This window comes from Fopius arisanus, unplaced genomic scaffold (assembly GCF_000806365.1).
Source record: "Fopius arisanus strain USDA-PBARC FA_bdor unplaced genomic scaffold, ASM80636v1 scaffold00153, whole genome shotgun sequence".
Lineage (NCBI taxonomy): Eukaryota > Metazoa > Arthropoda > Insecta > Hymenoptera > Braconidae > Fopius > Fopius arisanus.
Genome location: NW_011887892.1, coordinates 55,535 through 82,200, shown reverse-complemented (window position 1 = coordinate 82,200; position 26,666 = coordinate 55,535). Strand labels below are relative to the sequence as shown.

Below are 26,666 nucleotides of genomic sequence, written 5' to 3'. Positions count from 1 at the left end.
AGGAAACAATCCAAAAGCGCGCGGACAGGGGATTGGTGGAGAGATGGAACTCAGGGATGGGCGCCAGACACACCAGATCCCTTCTCCGCGAACCCTCCAGGAAACTGGCTGACGAACTCGTGTCCCTGAGCAGGGTTAAGCTGCGAGCCCTTTTAGGGCTTATTACGGGACACTGGCCGTTAGCTGCCTACCTAGCGAGAATCGGCAAGGGAGATGACCCTCTTTGCCCGAGATGCGGTTTGGTGGAAGAGGACCCCCACCATCTCAGTACAAAATGCAGTGGTCTTGATGAACTCCGTTTGGATATCTTTGAGACCACCTGCCTTAAAGATCTTTACGTCGACAGGGACGGCTTCAAGGGACTCTACGAATTCGCACATGGGGCACAGATGCTGACACCTCTCGTCTAGACGGCTGCCCCAGGCAGAGCGCAAAATGGCCACAAGGCTAATTGTGCACTCCTCCTCTCGAGGACCATCTATAGTCAATAAGTCAATAAGTCAAAGTCATGGTCTTTTAAAAATGTCAAAAAATTTAAAATTATATACATATATATAATTGATTTTTTTAATATTTTTTATATTTTATATATATATATATATATTTTGAAATTTTTTGACATTTTGAAGAGACGATATTTGATAAATTTTTTTTAAATTCACCAATTGCGCAATAATGAAAATTCTCGGGAAAAAAGAGGGACGAATTTTTAATTGACCGGCGGATTGTACGAATATTCCTCGGCCTTTGGAAATTAATCGATTTCTGTTAGCGCGGTGACCTTCGCCGATATTTTTATTTCTTTCTGACAGAGATCAAGGGATGAAGCTAATGTCGACGGACGGAGAATTTCATCCTCTATCGAATCGCATTGGCTTTATCTCTTAATATTAGTTACAGAACGAGTTATAAATTTGAAAGTGGCGGGCGGCGGGCGGGCGATTGACATCTCCATGAGTTTCACCGGTGCCGTCATTGTCACCGCCGTTTTTCCCTTTAAAAAAATCCAATATTAGGAATATATATATATATATATATATGATATTTGAAAATTTTTTTTATAATATTGGATTTTTGTTAAGGGAAAAACCGCGGTGACAATGACGGCGCGGTTGAAACTCGTGGAGATGTCAATCGCCCGTCCGCCACTTTAAAATTTATAACTCGTTCTGTAATTAATATTAAGAGGTAAAACCAATGCGGTTCGATAGGAGATGAAATTCTCCGTCCGTCGACATTGGTTTCATTCCATGATCTCTGTCAGAAAAAAATAAAAACATCGACGAAAGTCATTGCACTGAAGGAAACCGATTACATTGCGAGTGCTGAGAGACATTGGAACAATCCTCCGGCCGATTAAAAATTCATCTCTCTTCCTCAAAATGAATATTAACATAGATGTACTTACCACAATTATTACGTAGGCGGAAAAAATATCCCCGGAAAAATAGCCCACACTCCCAAAACGTGTTAAAACCCACCCAATTTGATAGACCATAGGAAAATTAGAGCCCATGTAAAAATAGACAACGAAAAAAATAATTAAATTAAAAAATAATTAGATTGAGCGAGTTTTAACACGTTTTGAATGTGTGGGATATTTTTTCCCTGTGATATTTTTTCCGGGATTCCAATTATTGATCCACAGAAAACGTCAATTGTCTTCAGAAGGAAATCTGAGGAGATGTCCAGCCTCACCATCCCACGATGTCACTTCACAACCCCTAAAAACGCACACATCACGAGACGAAATTTTTCTCGCCATTTAAAAAAAACAAATCCAAAAATCCGCGTTAATTTCTTAAATACCCGTCGGATTACGTGATGTTGTTCTGCCCAAGAACAGAATTCAACTGAGCATTCAAAAACAATACAGGCTTTATTTTTTTTCCGAACGTAGCTTCCTCGACACTTCAATTCGCGGAAAAACAAGTGGCGAATGTTTTCAACAGACATAATTGCTCGATTTCATCCAACAGAATAAAAAGTAGAATTTTGTTTTACTGTGGAAAAAAAAAATTGTGAAGCATATAGTGCTACAAAATGTTTCGCGATTTTCAAAAACCGAATAGGGCGCAAATTTCGTTCGGGGCGGTGGAGGATTTATCTCCTCGCTCTCTCGCTCTCACACGCTCCCAATACTCCATCCGTCAATTCTCGGAATGGAGGGTTTCTCCAGAGTATGTGTTTGTTGAGAACATATGAGAGGGAACGAGAGAGTAAACAAATCCACCACTCTGTCTGCCTCAGCGCTTTCATTTTCGTCAATGTTTTTATTTTTTTCTGACAAAGATTGGGTGTCGATGGATGGACGATTTCATTTTCCATCGAGTATCGCTTATTTCAGGCCTTAATAATAATTAGGAGAGAAGAGATTAATTTTCAATTAACGGACGGATTAGTTGGAGACCACATCGCTCTCATGTCCCCACTTATTTTTCGCCCGTGAAGATTCTCCACTTTCGCCTCCCATTCTCCTTCTTTCCCCCCACTCGATCTCGACCTCTCGGATGCCGTTATCGACACTCTCGGCCTCGTCCCCTGCCTTATTCACGGGTACGGCCTCTGTTTTAGTTCCGCAGTCGCCGCAAGGAAAAATCCATGTTGAACCTTTGCCATAAGCGGTGCTGATCTCCCCTATTATCCCTGCTTCAATCTTCGAGCATTTTAATCTTTAATTAATTACCTAGATAACCTAATATTTGCGAATTACTTTTTAACAATTGGAATCGATTGTTAATAATTTAATGATTTGAATATAACAACCAAATTAAAAATGTTAGTTCAGTCAATTTTTCAATATTTAGGATTCGAACATTTTAATCATAAATTAATTGAACAGATAATTTAATATTTGTAAATGACCCTTTAACAATTGGAATCGAGTGTTAATATTTGAATTAAAATATTACCTCCAAATTTAAATTTTTTATGTAATATTTTTTAATAATCAACATGAATGACTGAATAAAAACTAAGACATGAATATTTAAATTATATTTCGTTGAGGAAAATGACTATGATTGACTAACACATGTCAGAGAGGCTTAAAACAGGTACCTATACTTTTGATTGCATCATTTGTTTGGTAATTATTAACATAAAAAAGAATCATAAAAAAATGTTGTGAACAAATGACGCCAAGCCGACGCTAATTGAAATGCAAAATAGAAGGATGGGACAATAACTGCATGGATGAAATCATGCAATTAAAAAAAAAATCCTATAAATATTAAATTTATAAAATCACAAAAAAATTTCGTGAAAAAAATGGCGCCACGTCGACGTGAATCTGATCGCTTCCAAGACAGAAACATGGGACAATTACTGAATAGTGGAAATGACACAGTTGGCGAACTGATTATGATATAATCTTATTTTTAAAAAACCATGCAAATATTAAAAAATGCCAAGTTTATGCTGACTGCGTCAACTAGGACAATTTTCCGCATTTTTAGTTCCAATTGGAAAATCGATTGTTCTTAATAAAGGCTTTTGTCATTCCAGCTGTAAGACAGTGTTTTACGGCTGCGTCGCTTTGCTTCGCATCCACGAAACGCTGACTACGGCTGTTATGACAAAAAATAGTGGGCGTCATACGGCCAAAAAAATTTGTCGACCAATATGATTGTTGTAAACCTCATCGTCGCTAGAAAAGTTTTTTTCGGCCTAATGACAAAATATATTGTTTCAAACCCCGTCCATAGGAAATTGATTCGGAAAAAAGTCAACTTGGCGCGCCGGGCTGTTCGATAATGAACATACTTCGTAGGAAGTAAATGATTGACAAAGCTGGAGTTTGCACGCTAATCGACAAAACGCCAAAACTATTGAGATTTGATTCAGCTTATTATATCACAATTGGATTCCGTATACCTGACGTATACTTAACCTATTCACCAATGAACGTCAAATAGCATATCGGTATGAGGAGAGTGGGTACCCGTCAGTGTGATGGCACGTTCATAAGCGACGCATGGTGGCACACTCACATTATTAGACAACGGCCAAGAGTGGGGGACGAAGATCATCAGTGAATAGTTTAAAATGAGATGTAGTGCTTATACATGATAAGATGTCCGTAACGACTGAAGTAATTACGTAATTATCAATCGATGCAGTCAATCAATAATCCACTTACGAATTTATGACTTGGTAGGGAAATGCTAAAATATACTTGGAATTTTGTACTATGTTCTCGGCAACGTAATGATACTCAGTGAATTGAAGGGGAAAAATTAGGTGCGCCAAGTTGACTTTTTTCCCAATCAATTTCCTATGGACGGGGTTTGAAACAATATATTTTGTCATTAGGCCGAAAAAAACTTTTCTAGCGAAGATGAGATTTACAACAATCATATTGGTCGCCAAATTTTTTTTGGCGTTTGACGCCCACTATTTTTTGTCATAACAGCCGTAGTCAGCATTTCGTGGACGCGAAGCAAAGCGACGCAGCCGTAAAACACTGTCTTACAGCCGGAATGACAAAAGCCTTTATTAACAATAATCGATTTTCCAATCGGAATTAAAACTGCGGAAAATTGTCCTAGTTGACGCCGTCAGCATAAACTTGGCATTTTTTAATATTTCCATGATTTTTTCACAATAAGATTATATCATAATCAGTTCGCCTACTGTGTCATTTCAACTATTCAGTAATTGTCCCATGTTTCTGTCTTGGAGGCGATCAGATTCACGTCGATTTGGCGCCATTTTTTCACAAAATTTTTTTGTGATTTTTAAAATTTTGAACAATTATTAATCAAAGGTGCAATTGAGTCATGTTCGGAGGACCAAGGCCAATTCATTTCGTCATATTTTCTTATACCTAAACCTGACGGCTCAAACAGATTTATTTTTAATTTGAAAAAATTAAATCAATTTATTGTCAAGAAGCTTTTTAAGATGGAAGACATTCGGTCAGTTAGAGATCTACTGAGCAAAGGAGATTTTATGGCGTCGCTAGATGTGAAAGATGCATATTTTGTGTTACCTGTACATAGGGAGCATCGTAAATATTTACGATTTCGATTTCCGGAGAAATTATTCCAATTTACATTCCTGCCATTTGGGTTATGTACTAGTCCATACGTCTATACAAAAATCTTCATGTCGGTCATGTATAAATTGAGAACTCAGGGTATTCGTGCAGTAATATATATTGACGATCCCATAGTTATCGCGAATTCCAATTCAGAATATTTTGTGATGAACTCCGTGAATGTTCATCACCCGTACGAATAAATAAAAGAAGAAAGCAGGCGAGAATAATAAAATGTAATTGTAAAATAAAATACGGGCAGGCGGGAACGGAGGAATGGGTGAGTGTGTGAAGAATTAGGTCAAAATAAATAGGGAAGGAGTTATTGCAGAAAAGGATAGAGAGAAACAGAGGACAAGAAACACCGGAGGATATCGTGGAGCTGCCAGGGGTTATCGGCCGAATACGTGCCCCGCGAGATCACCCGCCCGGAGAGGGCCCGGCTCGCGAGAGGCGAGATAAACGGCAGACCAGGCACGGATCGGTGGAGGAGGAGACACGCGGCTATGATGGAGTGATGACCCGCACCCCCAACTGTCGAGGGGATGGACCACCGAAGATGGGAGGTCTCGTCGCGATACGAAACCCTTCGTCGCGAGGGTACCCGGCAGAGAAAAGTACCAGGTGGAAAGTCTCCTGGGGGCAAGCCGCGCAGACCCTTCTCCGCTCCTGAGCAACTCGCGAAGAGGGGGGAGACACAGGATATCGCCGGTAGCGGAGTCGTGAGAGAGAGTCGACGTTGGGCAGCGATGGGGAGCTCACGCGTACGGGAGTCGATCAGCGAGTCCCTGAAGCCCCCGAGGTTGTGCCCGGGACGCCCACCCCCCTGGCCCGAGAGGCCCGGAAGGGCCCTCGAGCCGAGGAGTGGCCCCAAGGATAGCCCAGGAGGCTTTTCAGCCCCGGGCAACCCTGGGAAGTATTATCGGTACCGGGGGCAACCCACCCCCCCGGGGGACAAGGAAATCAGTTCTCAGGGGCAGGGGTTGGGGCCACCCCAGGTAAGCCCTGTCCCCCCGCCGCTGAGCAGAGAGTATTGACTGAGAGTATGTGATCAAGCAAGTGCAGAGTGTCAAATGTGAGTGCGAGTGTAGATCCCGCCTGACCCGGTGAAACCTGAAGCAGGAGAATAAAATTATAATAAACGATCAATCACACGGAGTTAAGTAGATCCCCGGATCCCGCCCTCTCTCCAAAACCTACATCCTGAGCAGCGAGGGCACGTAACCCCATCCTAGCCTCGCGACCCCGGGGAGAGCAGTTAGCGGACCTGATAAAACGCAGTACAGGGGTAAGTGGGAGCATCGAGGGCCAGTTAGCGGACCTGGCATAAAAATCGAAACGCAGTTAAGGGTTTTTTCGAGCCGCAGGTTGAAAGCCCGGTCTCGTCCAGGGGTGTCACTGGGTTACCAAAGTCACCTGGCGCCTGACGAATACTTAATTAAAAGAGCGGTTAGGGGAGCATAGGGCTGGGGTGGTACGGGTATGGACAGGGATCGCCGGAAGAGAGTCCAACCCGAGAAAAGCCTTACAGTTTAAATCAAGTAAAATTAGCTCTTGATTTGATTGGACGACTGGGCTTCATAATTAATTCTCAGAAGAGCTCGTTAACGCTTAGTCAGCAATGTAACTATCTAGATTTTGTAATAAATTCAGTAGATTATCGTTTGGAGTTGACTAATCGGAAAAAAGAGCAAATTTCGACTTTATGCAAAAACTTTCGAATAGGAATGTCATACAAAATTCGTGATTTTGCAAAATTGCTGGGCCTCATAACAGCGGCTTGCCCCGCGGTTGCATATGGGACAATTCATTGTAAGCGTTTAGAAAGAAAAACGTTTCTAGCCTTACTATTGCATGATAATGATTATAAGGGTTCAATAATTATTGAAAAATCCATGAGTGACGATTTGATTTGGTGGAAAAAGAATGCAATAATAGGAGTTAATCCTATTAGAACAAATGATTTTAAAATTGAGATTTTTTCGGACGCCTCCCTCACGGGGTGGGGATCGCATTGTCAAGGGGTAAGTTCTCATTGATTCAGGTCAATAGAATACAACAAATTCAGCATCAATTACCTTGAACTACTCGCGGTGTTCCAGCCATTAAAAACTTTTGCATATGAACTCTCAAATTGCGAGATCCTTCTGAGGGTTGACAATACCACGGCTATCTAATATATCAACAGAACCGGTGGGGTGCAATTTCCTCACCTGAGCGAATTAGCTCGTGAAATTTGGAGCTGGTGTGAGAATAAAAATCTGTGGGTATTTGCCTCATACATAGTTTCAGAAGAAAATGTAGAGGCAGATCGAGCGTCGGGAATCATCAATATCGATACCGAATGGGAATTGAACGAAAAATCATTCAATAAAATTTCTCAGAAATTTGGCCCATTCTCTATCGACTTGTTTGCAACTGAATCAAACAAAAAATGCGAAAGATTTTGCTCCAGATATCCAAATCCGGGAATCCTTGCAGTTGATGCTTTTACCATTCCATGGAGAGCTGAAAAACTTTATGCTTTTCCACTTTTCTCCCTAATTTTGAAAACTTTACAAAAAATTTTACAAGATGGGGCAGTAGTAGTAGCACCAAATTTGCTAAAAACATCAAAACCTAACAGTTTTCAACCTGAACTTGTATTACCATTATTTAAAGAAAAACCGGACTTGTGTATTGCCTCACTCCTCAAAGAATACTTACACATTACCAGTAAAGTCAGACCAAAGTATAATAAAAAATTATTCATTTGTACTCGCAAACCCTTTGAAAAAGGATCAGCAAACACACTGAGCCACTGGATAAAATCTACCCTTAGGAAAGCAGGGATAGATACAAATCAGTTTACAGCGTATAGCACGCGGCATGCGGCTGTGTCTGCAGCTTATCGAAAGGGTATTAGTATTGATACTATCAGACGTACCGCAGGATGGTCAAACAATTCTCAAGTATTCGCCAAATTTTATAATAAACCTCTGACTACCACAGAAAATTTCGCGTTAAGTATTTTAAACAACTAAGGATAATAAGAAAATAATGTAAACTGCATGTAATTTGTGCATTACCTTGTGAAATTTGTTCTTGTTGTTTGTTTTTATTAATAAAGACAAACATCTCAACACAATAAGAGTTATCGTCAGCGCTGAAACTACAATTATTCATCACCGAGAACGAGACGTTGAATACAAATGGTCGATCGTAATTATATTAAAACGTCTCGTTCGAAGATGATGAACCCCCACCCATGTTATGAAGAACAACCCATACGAAGAAAAATTCTTCTTCACGTACAACCCATATCATCATAATAATGCCAATAACTCTTTTTACAATTAACATCTCTAAACAAGTAATTAAAGAGAACGGCGGAGGGCGCCAGGATATCTCAGGGTGCCAATGAATATATATATACATATATATTAAATTTTATTTTTAAAAAACCCCCTAATACTCTAAAGTTGTGAAGTTAGCCATGACAAGCATGACTACAATTCTTCATCATCTTTGAACGAGACGTTTTCACATAATTACGATCAAAGGATAATTATGGAAGACAACGGTGTTACGAACCTCAAGTATTAGTGGTCGGAAAAAGTCAAAAGTTTTGATCACAAAATTTTCATAAAAGTGCCAAAGTAATTCAATGACTCGTAACAATAGCGCGTTAACCGATAAGTCTCTGTGACATTCCTATTCGGAAACAACCACAAAATGGACACAACATCACGACAAACAAATTCGAGGTCCCGAGACATTCAACCAATACATCAAATTAAATCCAATGGCGAGATTTTACAATTTTCACGACACTAATTGAATCAAGCATAAAGTCGCGAAACTAATCAAACAAACTCGGTGTTGGAAATCCTGTCAGCTGACAGACCCACACACAGACACACACCCACATGTGCTGCTCACCCAACGCTCTTCCCACTCGACAACAGCGCTCATCTCGCACCTCAGATGACCAAGGGTCATCGCTTTCGATACCTGAGGCGCCACTTCCTGGACAGCTCACTTTCATCCTATATAGATAAATATAGGTAAACCGCGCCAAGTACGTTGATCCTGGCCATATTGCTGCATAATTTTTTAATTCACAATGCCCTTTTTACTCCTTTCGACTTGAGTCGAGTAGTCGACTTGATTGCGATGTCCTTTGTAGCATATTATGGGACTCGTCTTAGTCAAGACATTCATAGAGAAGAACTCAAAACGCTTTATGGGCTCCTATCATCACCAGCTTTCCCCACTGGTGAATTCAATGAGCTTGGCGTCTTTTTTTATTTGTGTATTTTTTTCCAATTTCAATAGTTGTCGCTTCAGATTTTTAGGAATTGTTGTTCCAAGTTTTTTTTCCAATTTCTTTTTTTTCACATGAACCACATCGAAATATGTACTTGGCGCATTTTTTTACAAAAACATGTTTTTGTTTTTGTGTATGGGGGGATTTCAAGCATTTTTTCAAAATTATAAATTTGCAGATATCGAAGTGAGTGGATAAATTCGTAATTTCTTTCAGGAAATGCAACCTCACGTTCAGAATCGTAGCCATCCACTTAGGCTTTACAATTTAATCAAATTGAGTAACTATCCAAGCAAATTATTGAATCAATTACCCCATACTTCTGTCAATTATTGTTTAATAATTGTTTTAATATCCATTGAAATGAAAGAAATTCAAGAAAACAGGGACAAATAACTTGAATTGTCGTTTCCTTTAAAAACAACTGTATTAGTATTTAGTATTGAGGAATGCAGCTTTAGACAGAGCAGTTTAAATATGCATACAGGTTACAGTCCATCCAAAGGTTTCACAATCATTAAATTAATACGGTCCCGCTAATTTTAAAATGATTCTTTCTCGCGGTGTCTTAATCCAAATCCAATTTTGCGTTGACTCCACTGAATTTTCATTGCTATTAGTCTACTGTGTTTCGAAGAGATGTGGACCAGTCTTACCTTCAATGGAAGTAATTTTTCTAGAGGTACATTCATATTCTCTTTTCGAAATTTAATGCCCATCAGTATTTCCAAATACATTGATTTCAAAATCCCCTAATTCCAATCGCAATTTCCTCACAATACGCAATGAAACTCTCATTGAGACACACCGTGATTTTTTCATAGCATCTTGGCCACATTGTCATCATTTTATTTAGTGATGTTCTTTTCGGGTGTAAAAGATTCAAAATTGGTGAATGCAACGGTCCTCAAGAGAAGTGAAGCTCGGAATATTATACATTTTTCTAAGTGTTATATTTTTTTTTTCATTTTTCATCATAAAAATTACAGCTACGCCATGTATGGAGATTGAAATAAGTTGTCGAGCATCTAACGCCTCAACCGCAATTGAATTTTGAATAATGAAGCTGATACAGAGAATTTCTCAATTTACCCAGTATTTTTAATGTATTTTTTCTCATTCCTAACAAAATCGAAACACTGCCAGAGTATTTATCAATTGAATTCAATGATGCAGCTATAGATCTGTAGATGCAGATAATCTCTCCAAGTGGAAGTGTCAACGAAAAAGGAAAGAAAAACGAGGGGAAAATAAATGTTATACAATTTGACTCATTCAACAGATATTTTCTACAGTTCTTTAAATTCGATGGGTCGTTGATAATTATCGTTAAAATTCTTCAATTACACATTATAAAATACTAGACTTTTCTTTCTACTCCTGTTTGAATGTATTCTCCATGAAGAATAGAGTAAGGAGGCCGAACAGTAGTGGCAGAATGTTTTAAATGTGTGACACAGAGGGATGAAGGAATGTAGTTCGTCTAGATAGCGCCGTACAGCGCTGACGTAGCTCGGGTCTCACATGCACATAATAGATGTTTCATGCATTGGTGGCTTTGTTGTGATTTGAAAATTGTATTCACGCACCGTTATTATTGTTAAATTGGCCGATTAGATGTTTTTTTATTCACGCTCAAATAGTTGAAAGTTATTGGTGAGAACAAAGATGAGGAGGGTGTGTACATTTCCTGGATGTAAATCAGGAGTAGCAAATGATGAAAGACCACATGAGCTGCTCGGAATTTCAATACAGAAGAAGGCGAGTTACTACATAATCTGTCTTGTTTTTTCAATTTTCTTTCGAGAAAAAAATAAGAAGAGGTAATCGGTCGAGTTGCTAAAAATACTGAGGTTTTGTGTGAGCTGCATTTTTCTAGAGAGGATATATTAGATAAATATCAAACTATTTTATCAAATGGAACCAAACACATCATCAGTTTATATTAATTGATAAATTATAATTTAAAAAAGAGTCACTTCGTGAATCCTATAAACTGCGTACACAGGCCCCACGACCTGCTGCTATCTCCCACCCATCATCCTGCAACCGGGCGATTCTAATGCCATTTACAACATTTTACGAGTCTGGTTCGGATCGAATACCGAATGCACAGAGTTCGGCCTCCTTACTCTATTCTTCATGATATTCTCCTATTCTTCCTCCATTTTATGATCCAATGATTTTTTCAAGCGCTCACATATCATGTGGAGTGCAAATAATATACAATCGGCCAATTAAGTCCGTAAAAAACTTGAAATTCCATCCTGTACTTCTCGAATACCGATGCAACTTCAAGTCTTTTAAAAACTTAATTGTCCGATTGTACATATTTATGTTTGCATCTCCTAAATATTCCTCTCATCATCTTCCTACCCTCTCATTCGCGCGTGACGCTGATTGCGAACCGACAATACAATGCTCGTTGGAAACAAATGCTGCCAACATTCAAACAAAAATCTGACATCTTCAGTTTTTGAGATAATCTCACCGCGGAAAATATGCGAAAAAATCCGTTACTATGCGTGAATCTTTTTAATTGTGCATTTAATTGAGAGTGGATTGGAATTAATGAAAGGAGCATACGCGATTTAGGTTACCGCGTTTCTATTTAATTGCGGAAATTAGTTTTGGCGGTAGTGGAAGGGGTAGTTGGGTGGTGTATAGATACTTGGGAGCGCTCGGCCTGTTGTTTGGAGGGTTTGGAGGTTACGAAATATGTACTTGGCCGATACGCTCCCGCATATCTCCATCACGAGAGGTTAGAAGACCTAATGACCTCTCTCGGCCTACTGGAGATCCTCGGGAATATCCTCAGACGGACCGCAGTGGCCCATAAAATTTAATATAAAACAAATAAAACAAAAATAGAATTAAAATAGAATTCTGTCCTCGCAAGAGACTCCCGCCACTGGACGTGGCTTCCTGTCTGGTGGAAGTTTAGAAAATCGCGAATCGACCGAGAAACTGTAACCGTGGCAAAATACCACGTTACAAGTTTAAAGCAATAAAATTGTATGACATATAATTATTTAATTATTGACAAGAAATTAAGGTGATCTAATTTTTACACATTTGACCAGTAATAAACATTTTTTTGCTATTGGAAATCATCAATCGACGAAGAACTAAATTCACGAAACTTGGATTACATGTAGGGAAACTGCGAAAAATTTGGATGAGCTGAAATTTTTTTGTTATTAAATTTTTGATAATCAAAAGTTGTGACCTTGGCAGGTGAATTAAAACATATTAATTAAGGAAGCCGAGTAAAATAAAAAACTATACATATATTGAGATTTATAACACATTACATTAAATAAAGCGAGGATAGAGCAAAATTGAAAATCTGTGATCGAAATTTGGGTCGTGGAATGATGAGAAAAAATTTGTTTATGTCATTGCGGCTGGTAAAACGTGTTTCTAACCTCGCTTCGCTCGGATAAAAACGCGTTTTCGTCCACAATGACATAAAATAGCATCATAGCTACGGCGAAAAAAGTGATTCTGACTCTTGCGCGTTATAATCCTCGTCTCCAACTCGGACTATAAAGTAGCATTCGTCAGATTCCCTTTTTCCGTCCTAGGCGTGAAAAATACTATTAATAGGATAAATTTTACTTTAATTGTTGAATAAAATTGGAATTGTAAATTAATTCTTTTTTATTCCCATGTTATTTTAGCAGTTCACCCTACTCCGATCCGAAGCTCTTTCTGAAAGGTTGGCTTGAAAGAGGAGAAATTAATACTCATAGCTTTGCATTATTTATTTGATGTACAATATCGAATATTTAATGGAAAACGGGCCGTAATAGCAGTGGTTGCTCATCCGGGATCCAAAGAGTAAATTACTCAAATAAGATAGGAGTATTTTGTGATGATAAATAATATGGTTCATGACAACAATTTCTGAGAAATATTTAAACAGTTAAATATCATTGTTGTTTCACAATTTCAATAGAATTGCTTCAAAGAAATAAATTGTTTTTGCGATATTTCTTGTGTAATTTCCTTGAAAATTTTGAAAAGAAAAAGAACCGAAATGAGAGCTATCGCGTGAGTGTCTCCCACGACAACGGAAATAATAATTCGTTCGGTCGACGGCGTCCGAAGTATCGCAGGTTATAGGAGGATGCCCTGCGACAAAGACAGTGCGATATACAAATAAAATCAATTTTAATCAATCAATCAATCAATCGATGAAATCAATTGTTATGCCCGGAGACGTTGTCAGCGTCGGAGGACAACTACTGTATAATATATAATAATAAATATTAACTACTGCAAATACCTTCATTAAATTCTACTTTGCACTTTCAATAAATAAGAATTAGTATATTATGCAACACGTGCGTAATATATTGTTTTTACTCGTGGGAGGTTTGTAACACGAGCCGAAGGCGAGTTTTACAATCCCACGAGTCGAAAAATATATTACGCACGCGTTTCATACAAAATTTTATGCCATCGCGCCCGGAATCCGCGATTTAACCGAGCGAAGCGAGGTTAGAATCGCGTGATTACGGGCACCGATGGCATAAAATAGAATTATTCACGGAAGACAACAACTAGAACTTTTGATATAGTAAGCTAAGTTAGAACTGCTGAATGAAGCTAAATCTTTTCATATTTCAAGTTATATTTGGACGACGCTAGGTTTAATTTTCATTTTTACCTTGATTATGTTGTTAATCTAAAATATTGAAAAAGGCATAGGAATTCAGGGATTAGGAATAATCAAATGATTCCCAGTCAATTTTACGGTCAAAAATAATTTTCTATATTCTTAACTCTCTGGAAATACAATTAAAAGTGTGGGATTAAAGTTAGAATTTTATGTATAACCAATTATATTTAACAAAAAGGTGGTAACGATTAGATATTTATCCTTAAATGGTTCTTTACATATTGTAATAGCTGATTACTTTGGGATTAGAGAAGATGAAGCTAATTCATTCACTTAACCCACAGTTGAGCAATATTGTTTTGTGTAATCCTTAGTTATTGATAGATGTTGATCCTTCGATGACACAATCGTCTTTCTTCATCAGAATAAGAGTAGATATTTCTGATCCCATTATGAATACTTCTTATTCCGCCACATTTACTCACTCGCTTATAATTGAAAACGAAGTTTGAAGAGTTTTCAGAATGTCCACAACCACAGAAGCTGATGAATTAGTCCTCTTAAAATGCAAGAAACACTCCTACTGTCGATTCAAGGATGGAGTATCCCTGTACACTTCCGTCCGTTTAGCTATTTATTATCATTCAATAGTTTACCGCGCACTATATCGACTCTGTTTCGAACTATAGTATGGGAGGATAAAAAAAGATACATCGATTCCGAAAAGTAATTTGCACCAAGTCAAATTATCGCTCCGACGGTTGTTTCTAGACTGGCGTGATTCGGATTTTGGAGAGCGGAACGGTTCATGTTGGTGACACGAATTGACTTTTAATTGGTGGAAATTATGGCATAGTTTTCCCACTTCTTATTCTGAAAGGGAATTGATCTATCAATTCACCAATTTTGATACTGCTTGATTTCGCAGGTGAGGTTCACTGCCCTGGCATGTGTCATTTTGGCACAAAGGCGAATGCCCTCACCTGTATGGTGAAATCAATTTTTAATGATTTTAGATTTTTATTTGCGTACACTGAGAAAAAAAATTTTCTTTAACCAAGAATATTTACTAACCATAAGACAATATATTTGGCATTAATAAGTCTTATGGGAGTATTTACAGAGTGATCGCCGGATTTATTGGTGGGAAGAAAATATTCTTGGCAAAAATAATTTTTTTTCTCCGTGTAGGGCTAAAATTGGACTTATTTATTGAAAGTGCAAAGTAGAATTGAATGAAGGTATTTGCAGTAGTTAATATTTATGAAAAATGCAGGAAAAACTACTTATATAAGTTTTTGGACATCACACAATACAATGTGTTAGGCTTATACCAAATGAATCGATATTAAAATAACTGAATATAAAATATAGTGGCTTCGCTACATTTTTTATTGTGAAAATTCAGAGTTCAACATTTTAATTATTTCAAATTTTTGTTTCTCACTATTTTGCGTTTATTCCGTTAATTTCCGACGTTAACTTTATTGAATAGTAACTGCAATATCAATTTACTTTGCATTTTATATTATTAATTTCAATTTCGAATGTTAAAATTATAAAATTTTTGGAATTTTAAATATTTTTTTGGTGGAATTTATTTGATGATAATTAGATTTCCAATTAATTCAGAATAATCGAATATAATTCTAATATCTGGTAAATATTTGAATTTTATCATTTGGAAATGCGAAAAAAAGAAAAATTGACGTTTTGTGAATTTATAATTGATTGTCATTTGCATTTTTTTTCTTTCGTGGAATAAAAGTTTAATTGCTAGACTTTAAAATCTCAACTTTTTATCCGTTTGCTCATTCGACATTCTTATGAATCATTTAAAATTGTAATTCTGCGCCTGACGAATGGAAAATTGAAAATGTGAAGAATCTAACATATAACTGGAATTCTTAGAAAAATGCTTAACATAGTTCAGTATCAAGACAATAAGTGAAATCTAAATTCTGTTTTCAGAAAAACCAGGAAAATCAATCCATAATTGATAAATCTATCCGAAGTTATGATTTGTTTTCATTTTTCCAAAATGTTCGATGGAGAACAATCCAATATTCCTCTGAAAGATGCGTTGTGTTTAATTCCCGAACTTGAAAGGGAAAATATTGATATTCTTGATGTTATTAACGAGTGTGAGGAGGCACGCCATGATCTTCACCTCATTCTTCCATCTACACTTTTAAAATTTTCGCAAACAGAACTCAATGGAGAACCGCGTGAATTAATCCACAGTCTCAAATTTAAAAATTATCAGAAATTTTATGCGTTTTCGAGAAAAAATTTTGCTCCAATGGAATCCACGGATAGATTAGAAGGGAAATTAGCAAATTTGTATCAAGAAAAAGAAGAAAAAAAGGTCAATTTTTCAATTCGCATTCGTAGAATCGGTCGCGCCTGTTGTGAAATTAATAAGTCAGCGGAAGACGGTGGACTTCCTGATTATAAATTCGCTATAAAAAGAAAAATGTTTCCGGCATTTTCAGATGAGTGACTCACGGAAATCCGTTTTGAAATGAACGGTTCTCTTCGAGGAAATTTCGAAAATATGTCGAAGCAAGGAATACATGCGGAGGAAAAATGAGAAAGAACTCGCAGTTTACGTGAAAATCGGCAAATAATGTGAGAAAATGAAAGCAATGAATCTAACGAAGTGAATCGAGAAAAATCTTCCGAAATTGAAAATGATTCAAATGAACGAAATTCTTAGATTTCCACTAAGATCAGTCTAATCGGTCATGAAAAGTATTCCGGCGATAAAAATAAAAATTCGGAAGACGAAGATTATTTTGATTGAATATAAAATCACAACTATAATGAATCATTCTAGTGACAGATTTTTCAAAATAAGCTTGGCTGTTAATAAAAAAAGTAAGTATAAATTCATCGCATCAGAGAGTCAGAGTCAAAAAAATAGAATAAGTCCGTCAAATTCACGGAAAATCACAAGAAATATATGTGATGAATGAGATCGAATGGGTAATCGTTATTATTATTATTCGAGAGAGAGTTGAATGAATGCCTAAACATATAATCTTCAATAAAATGCACGAATTTAAAAGTCGGAACGTTTGAATAAATCATCAGAAATTTTCTCCGGTAAATTGAAGCTTAGATTGCACAAAAAAACGTCGGTAGCTTACTGTTAAAGCACCTTGTTTAGAGAACGAGAAAATGTGGATTTCAGTACCCACCCGACTTTATTTCCGATAGTTGACTATTTTAAAACTTATTGTTATTAGATACTTCGGAAAATGTGAACGATTCTTTGAAAGGCACAATAAAATTTATTTTATATAAAAAAAAATTAATATTGAAAACTTTATTATTATTAAATATTTCAAAATACTTTGAGTAGAATATTGCTATAATTAAAAAATTATACATGCTAAATGGAAGAGGAAATTTCGAAGGGAACAGATTTCTATCTATGTAATCTTGGGAAATCGTAATTAAATTAATGAATAATTAATTTCAAGTATTCACCAAATTTGAAACAATATTAAAAACGGGGGGTGAAACCGAAGCATCTTTCCGGAGAAAGGTTCGAAGAATAATACAATTATTAATATAATATTAAATAGGAAATGCTTTTCGAGGACTTCAAGGAACGCTGGAATAATCAAAAGCCAGCAATAATCATTAAAATTCACCTCCGAAAAATCTCTGATCGAACCTTCCAAAATGGACAACGATATTATGACAAAGAAAATTTCTATTACTAAAATGAGATCGGAAATAAATATGAATTGTTATCTATCAAAGAAAACCGCAAATCCCAAAAAAAGTGAATAAATGAATGATCAGATTTGGAATATTGATGAAATGAAAAAAAAATTCTAGTGCGACGTAATTTCGGAAAGTTCACAGAACCCTCCATCCATTAGCCCGCCCTTTAGCACCAAAAAATCCCAAAAATAAAACAAATCAGAAACTTAAGTCAGGTTGTGGCTCCATCTCCATCGTCGGCCACATCCACAATTCAGTTACTCCCCAAATTCCAACCGAGCCTGACCACATATTTCGGTTCCTTCGGGATCCTCGATGATGTCATCAGCGCAGTGGCGCGTAATTCAATTCAAAATAAAAAAAAATGAAAGGAAAATAATTTTTTTTTCTCTTCTGACGAACTTTCGCCATTGAAAGTGACTTCTCATCTAGTGGAAGTCTCTGAAATCGCGAAACGGTCGAGCACCAGTAACTGGCAAAAATCCTATTTAATGCCAACTAAAAACTATTAATTCAACTTATGACACGGTTTGAAATATTGGAATGGATTATGAAGAACTGAGAAAATTTGTTAAAACAAAAGATTAATTATAAAATTGAGCGACTCACAATTAGAAGAAATTTTTTTAATTAATTAATTGTACAGGTTCATAATTTAATTTTGGACATTAAAATTGATCAAATCAACTCTATCAATTGTAATTTTTATTAGTTAACAACATGAAATCCGAGGGGGTATCCGAATGTATGCAGTCACGCTGTGGATCCCTAGATTTTCAATTGATGACAAAACCACTGTGCAGAATTGGGCTTTCGATCTGAGAAGACAATTATTATTAGGAACAAGTCAATAGGTTCCACGGAGATATTCCTCATAATCAACGCAAATTAAGCCTAAACTTATGATAGCCTACGCAGTGACGTGTAACACTTTTCCTTATCTCGTTCCGGAGATGAAGGATAGTTATTACTTTCGCCCGTTCCAGCATGCTCGCATCATAATTGTCCAACCGAATTAATGTCGGCGCCAGCTAGCATTTTATAGGCCAAAGGCTATCAAAAACCAAGAGAACCAAAACGAGGGTGAGGGGGTGGGGTGCCCTGCCTCACTCGAGGTCCGTAAACCTCACAAACTCCAAAATATATCCTGCCAAAATATACCAGCCTTGACGACTACTTCGCGCGGGTACGACGTACGATAGCGGAGTCCGAGAGCGTGGGGAGAAACTTGCCCAAATCACACCATCAAGGGTGCGGCGAGTTCACTAGGATAGCCCCAAAGATAGAGAGCTACTCCCGGAAAGGTAGGAGTCCCACCCAGAAAACGTCACGTGAGGGGAGTATTGCTTCCACCCGGAGATCGTTACCAAGAAGAGCCCTCACCTAGAGAACGTGAAGACCAATGTAGAAGCATTGGGAGCCATCCAACGACTCGCAAGACAGCTGCCGGTGGTCCGCACTGGGAGCCAACCGAAGCAGCTCTGCCGAGCGAGTGGGCAGTCTAGGCAGTATTGCCGATGCCCCCCAGTTTCGACTACGGCTGGGTGGGCTGCCCTTGCCGTCATGTGGATGTCCCCGACAATAGATTCAGACTCACAATCAGAGCTTGCAGCCCTGAGGGCCTGTACCAGGGAAATCCTGGACAGGGGGTACAGGGGCAAGAAAATATACATCTGCTCAGACAGCAGACGTGCATTGAGACCACTGCTCAGGTTTGAGCGATGCTCTCGATTGATCAACGACTGCACTCAGCTGATGGAAAGGATTGCTGCCTATAATCAGGCATCCTCGGCAATGTGAAATCCGACGAGCTGACCAAAAGAGAATGTCTAGACTCTAGACAGATAGACTTATAGCACTATTTGTCCACGAATTATTTTACGATTTAATTATTATATTATGAGCAATAGTTGTGACAGTCCTTGCTGAGGAAATGAATAAGAATAAAGAGATATGAAAATAAGAATTCTGAGAAGAAACTAGTAATGCATAGAACTGAGATAGCCCATAATAAATGAGAAATATGCGCGAGATTTTCGATGAAACGGTTTTATTAGAAAATCTCAATTTTCAATTTTTTAAAAATTTGTTGATCAATAATGTCCAAGAATTCTCCTCCAAATCTGCTCATGTCGAGGTAAAGTCTTTGAACTTGATTTTTTCTAATGACAGTTTTGGGGTTTGAAACGCGTACCAGTTTATTGGATATTGTCATTGCTTAGCAAAAAACGAGGCAATATTCGAAAAATATCCCAAGTAAAACCGTTTTACTTGTACCACGTGACGGAAAATGCCAGCATTTGATTGATTGAAATTGGGATGAAAAAAACCATCAGGAATATAATATAATATATAATAGAATCTTCCAAAAATAACCGTGGCAAATTTTTATTTTTCACATTTAGAGTGGCACTATTTGGAGGAAAATAATAATTACCGAAAGCCAATTCCTAAATACATTCTTGAGGGTTTTTCATTGTAAATTTTAATTTTTCTATTTTCTATTTAAAATTTGAAACTGAAAATTTGCGCCAATTCTGGCGGGTCAGTCATTTTTATGCGACTGGCACGCCACTGTACGTGGCTGCCGACTACCGTGCTAGCGACTACCTGAAGGCTGCCGGGCCCTGATATATAGACTCTATAGGGTAGTCGGGGATGTGCTGGAGACCTCGTGTAAAACCCGAAGACTACAATCTCCTCAGTCCGACTATAGTGAGTCTACGGATCCCCGTGGGTGTCAGGGTAAGTTAGTAAAAATTAGTTCCCCCATTCAAATTTGAATGAGGAGAGATTAACGCGGTCGGACATTAGCGCCAATCCGCCGGAACTAGCATTTCGGCGAGGCACGAGTTCCGCCATTGTTTTGGCAGTTATTGCCAGCACGTACGAGTCGCAGGACGAAGTTTCCCCAGGAGAAGAAGAGCAGAAAGAGTCGACCATGGGAGCATCACGGAGATCGGCTGCATCCCGTGGAAAGGTGAGGAAATCTCTGTAAAATTATCCCAGTGACGCCAGTTACTGGAGGGCGAATAATAAATTCGGTTCGCGAGTGAAATTTGATCCTGTTCGATCAACGGGTCGAACAGTGTTTCCCTCCATGAGGTGTTCGCGGGTGTTTCTCGGCCACGGTTTATTCGAAAACCACGGCTGATCGTGTGTGCACTGAGAGAAATATTCAATAAAAATTATGTGTATTTTTCGTAACTCTGGAGCGAAATGTGGTTGTCGGAAATTTTACGGAACTGTCGCGTAATTTTTATCTAAAGTCACAGAATTTTTCCGCGGTGTTCCGTAATTTTTATCTGAATTATCGGTGAAAAATAAAGAAACCGTCACTTAAATTTTTCGAATTAACTCCGTAATTGGTAAGTGAACTGAAAGTCCCGTAATTTTCAATAAATATTTCTCTCCGTGTGGGGGGTTCATTTATCCCACAGGGCCCCTGTGGAGGGTTTGGGACATACCGCGCAAAAAAAAAGGTGTGAAAATCCCGGGGGAACACAGTCGAAAACCCCCGTGGACGTGAGGAATTTACTCGGTTGCCCTTGAGGTGTGTCTATGCCGTCGTCGCTACTAGTATATTTTCGCCCACTTCACGCCGCTCCGCTCAACGTTGAGCAAGAATTCCAGCCCAACGGTGCTGAGAAAATCCTGTTTTCAAAAACGGAGATATCTCGATCCCCGTACGCGGTGGAAATCCCCAATTTTGGGGAGAATGTCTGCCAATTATCCCCCTCGGTGGTGGAGTTTATTCGATGCAAATCGGTGGAGGCATTGAGGGGTCAGCAAGTAAAGCTAGTCGGAAAATTTTTATAGCACGTGTTGTGCGCGTTGGGCGTCGTTTAATCTGTCTCGCACACAACTTTCCATCTCTCTTGCTCTCTCGTATCGCCTCTTCTAGGCTCTCCGGGGATTTCCTCGGTGGTATTAAATGTCTATTTAATTAGCAGTCGTCAATTATTCTTCAGGGAAAATCCCGAGCCTCTCTTGAAGTTTCGTGGAATTACATGGAGGTTTTCCATGGGGAAAATTTATAGTTAACTACTTTTATAGGGCTATGAATTTTCAGGAAAATCCCGAGCACTACACGGTGAGAAAAACACAGGAAAAATTACGTGACTAATCACGTAATCGTGGACTGGAGTGTCATTTCCTTAATTTTTACTGGAGAATTTGGAAAAAAATGAGAGACGAACAATGAATTTTATTATTTGCTCTGGAAAATTTACGTGACTGACACGTAATTTCTTACGGACATGTAAAATTTACCGGAGTTCCGGTTAAAATGATTTCGAGTGAATTAAAAATTATCTAGTTTCACTTGAATTTTACGTGACGTACCGTAATTTTTACGTGACCGAATTGAAAAATTCCTAGACAGCGTTGGTACGACTGTTGGTCATACCCGATCGCGAATCATTGCCTATGTTCGGATCACGCCACCGGCAAATTACTATTGTCGGAAGGATAATTAGTATATTGTGCCTCTAGGGAGTAAAGTATTTCCTGACGAAATGTGAGTATAATCACATGAGTCAGAAAATACTTTATTTCCGTAAGGCACACGATATTTTATTCTCATAGGGACTGGAAACGGCGATCTAATTGAGCGAAGCGAGGTTAGAATCGTACTTTCCAGTCCCGGCAAAATTTACGGAACTGAGTATTGTTATTTTTCTACCTCCAAAGGTGACTTTTTACCGACCGAGTGGTAAAATGTTCTGAATGATCGGTACTTTTTCCGATTTTACATTGCGCCCCACGTTTACCTTTCACACATGAATTTTTACGGAACGTTTTACGTATTTTTTCCAGTATTTTTCTCTCCGTGTAGTTTCTCTACTTCTCACTCCGACACCTCGCGCACTTAAATGAGATTCCTTTTTTTGGAAATTATCACTGCTATGACGGGTGGAAGAAATCCTGTTGACCTCGGTCGCCGGGGAAAAATCCGACACTAGTTGTCGAATTAATTGAATAAAACCGCTAGTTTTGAGGAACGTTTAGACGGGCTTAAAAATTTATTTTTGAACCCTCTTCGCCCTTTTCCACGAATCCACCCCTCTCCCCCCCAACCTAGCACACTGAGCAGCGTAGGCATCCGTTACCTCTCCCGTGACCCCTTCGCTAGATTTGGTTTAAGTACGGGTTAGTGATACGTTTTAGTGTTTCGTTTGCGGTTTTAACTTAGATTTAAGGTTTCGAGTTGCTGATTCCTGGATCGAAAAAATTAGCTGGCCCCCGACACACTTTTTAGGTCCCGATTTAGTTGTGTTTTTGCGTCAGCGAGGAGGCCATAGGGAGGAAGGGCGAAGGTGGTGGGCATTTTCGGTCGTTTAGAAAATTTCACGTCAGGAGACAAATTGCACAAAAGATTTTTCTTACAATCTTTCCTGGATAAAAATAATGTAGATATAGCGCTAATTAGCGAAACTAAATTGGACAATAAGCATAAAATAAAATTCCATAATTATAATTTAATGAGATGTGATAGAAATAACTCGAGCTTTTCAGGTATTGTCATACGAGACGAACTTAAGTTTAAGGCAATAGACTATCCGAGTTCATTCAATAACAAAATCCTAGAATACTCAATAATTAAAATAGAAATAAATACGAACAAATCACTATTCTTATTAAGCGCTTATGCGACGAACGCTGACTTAAGAAAAATATATTTTCTAAGGAATTGAATGTCTTATTCGATAGCCGTCACGAAATCTAACTTACGAAAACAATTACTGTATAATTATGGGAGATTTCAACTCGAGCCATCATGCAAACGGGGATTCAATCATTAATGCTCGAGGCAGACGATTACGAAACTGGGAAATTACAAACCAACACAGACTTAATTTAAATATCAGACCGCCTAATGATTTCACTTATATGCATGCTAAATCTTTCCTCGATTTAGCTTTAATTGACTCTAGATTAAACATCCAAAACCTTAAGAATAAAAAAATTTTAAGACACTTATATGAGTGACCATAAGGCCTTAGCTATCCAAATAAGAAAACAGTCAAATTGCAAAGAAGAAAATCGAAACTGTCATCATGTTCTCATAGTCTTTTGAAAAAAGATTTGAAAAAAAAAAATTTTGAAACACAATTGGCTCAACAACTTATTAATAAATTGCAATAAAGATGTAGATCTAGCTTTTAGTTCAACCGCGGAAAAACATTGGCAATCTGTAAAAAAATTAATTTCCGTAATTCAGAAAAATTTATGCCAACCATAAACAATATCTTTCGCCCTAAACAAAGACAAATTATTGAGGAACTCAGAATCGACGATAACAACGAATCATTAATACATGAAGCGAATTGCAATATAAACAAGATCCCTATTACAAATAACGAATTTATTATTAGCGATGAATTAGATTTAATTAACACAATGGGAGCACACTATCAATGAATGAATTCTCCTCATTTCCTCAACGAAGACACCCGTTTTAAGCAATTCATTGATGAGAGAAGTAATGGCTTCACAGAAAAGTTAAATAGTGATAGAAATGAAATTTCAGTCATTGCCTTTGGGCAAAATACTAACGCCTTAAATGCAAAATCAACCTCTGAATACGAAAACGAGTTTACTAATTATTTAACAGTTAACCTCATTTTAAAATTCTTCCGGAATAAAATCTCAAGTGGAATAGACAAAATCTCTCCAATAATAGTCAAGCACTTATCTAATAATATTATAAGGCATTTAACAATAGTTTTCAATAACGCTCTTAATAATTACTGATATCCAAATCAATGGGAAACGGCGATAGGGATTCCGATTCACGAAACAAGGCTATCGTCCAATAAGCCTAACCCCTTCTCTCAGTAAGGTTTTTGAGTCTGTTATTAATAATTCAATAATGTCTCATGTCAACAAAAAGAATCTAATCCCAGATAGTCAATTTGGATTTAGATATAATCACTCAACTTTGCATGTCGTAAATAAATTACTGTCAGATATTAGCGGACATCTTTTTAATAATAAAATAATCGGAGCTTGATCTCGAGAAAGCCTTTGATAGTTTATGGATAAATGGGCTAATATTTTCATTAATTAAAGAAAAATTCCCTAAGGAATTAGTGACAATGACTTCGAATATGATTCCTGATAAATCTTTTAGAGTAATTAATCAAAATAAATCATTAAGTTCACTATTCCAAGTTACGGAGGGCTTACAACAGCGTACAATAAACTCACCCTGTTTCTTTTCCCTGTTTACAGCCCATATGATTGATTCCTTCGAATTTAACTCAGGAAATTCCACTTATTCATTAGCTTATGGATTTTTCATTAGCTTGCACCTGGACACCAACAAGCCAGGGAAACTAGCTAAGCTGTCGTCAGTCCAGGCGGTTGGCGGCAGCACTCAAATCATCCCACCAATCAAAGACCAACGTCTTCACGTCTACGATAAATCCACGCACACCAAATTTCTCATTGACTCTGGCTCATCTGTGCTACCGACAGCCCTGGTCAAACACAAACCACCACTCTCCGACTTCAAACTCTATGCAGCCAATTCCACCATCATCACAACATATGGACATCACCCGGTCACTCTCAACCTTGGTCTTCGCAGAGCTTTCACCTGGCCCTTCATCGTTGCTGACGTGCAGTCTGCAATTATAGGAGCTGACTTCATCGTCCATTTTGGACTCATGATAGATCTCAAGAAGCATCGTCTGATCGACCCTCTCACTTCTCCATCAACAACTGGAGAGCTTGTTAAGACCTCTAAGTTCGGCATCTCCACTCTGCACCAGCTCGGACCCTCCAGTACCCAACTCGACTGCCAATACTCAGAGCTCCTCAAGCAGTACCTCAACATCAGCCAACTGTATCTGTTGCTTCACACAGTCCTGCAAGTGTGGCTCACCACATTGTCACCACTGGCCCCACAGTGGTGGAGCGATTTCGCAGGCTGACTGGTGATAAGCTTAAAGCTGCCAAGGATGATATCAACCTTCTGCTAGAGCTCGGTGTCATTCGGCCCTCCAGCAGCCAATGGGCAAGCCCAATCCACATGGTACCCAAAAAACTTAGAGGTTGGCGAACCACGGGAGACTTCAGACGACTCAATGCTCAGACAGTCCCTGACCGGTAGCCAGTGCCCTACCTAGAAGATATCTTCCAGCGTCTACATGGCAGGAGAATATTTTCCACAATCGACCTAGTTCGTGCGTACCACCAAATCCCTGTGGCCCCAGAAGACATCGAGAAAACTGCAGCTGCAACACCATTCGGACTCTTCGAGTTCCTGGGAATGCCCCCTTGGCTACGCAACGCAACGCAGACCTGCCAGCGACATATGGACAACATTCTGAGAGGCCTGGATTTTGTCGGTTGCTACATAGATGACCTCATTGTGGCCTCTAAAACCCATGAGGAACATCCCCAGCATCTCGAGCAAGTCTTCTCCATTCTGCGCCAACACAAGCTTACGCTGAACCCCAGCAAGTGCGAGTTTGGCAAGGATGAAGTCTCTTACCTGGGATATACGATCAACCGTGAGGGATACAAAGCCCCACCGTCTCGTGTCGAGGCAATCATCTCGTTTTCCAAGGCAGAGACTGTCACCGACCTTCGTCGATTCTTGGGAATGGTAAACTATTACCGCCAGAGCATTCCCCATGCTGCAGAGTCACAAGCGCCACTCAATGAGTTCTGCAGGAGAGCTAAAAAAAAAGACAAGACCAAGATTCAGTAGACAACAGACTCAGAAAGAGCCCTGGAGGAGTGCAAACAGAGCATTGCCTCAGCAGCTCGCACAGCCTTCCTGTCACCATCTGCCTCTCTCTCACTCATGACTGATGCCTCTGACTGCGCCATAGGTGCATCACTGGAGCAGTTCGAGGACAGTACCTGGAAGCCAGTTGGCTTTTTCTCCAGGAAGCTAGTCCCAGCTGAGAAAGGATGGAGCACGTATGACAGAGAGC

General features: G+C 38.6%; 1 protein-coding gene across 8 annotated transcripts in view; it reads right to left on the bottom strand.

Annotated features, from left to right (window-relative positions):
• LOC105272274 (transcription factor HES-1-like) overlaps nucleotides 1-26,666 on the bottom strand; it is a 200,646-nt gene that overhangs the window by 131,595 nt on the left and 42,385 nt on the right. The window contains exon 1 of one of the 8 annotated variants that reach the window (XM_011314329.1): nucleotides 8,110-8,188. The exons of the other annotated variants lie outside the window; for them this stretch is intronic. The gene's annotated coding sequence lies outside the window, so the exon portion shown is untranslated. Of the gene's footprint in view, nucleotides 1-8,109; nucleotides 8,189-26,666 lie in introns of those variants that run through there. 8 annotated transcript variants of the gene reach the window in all.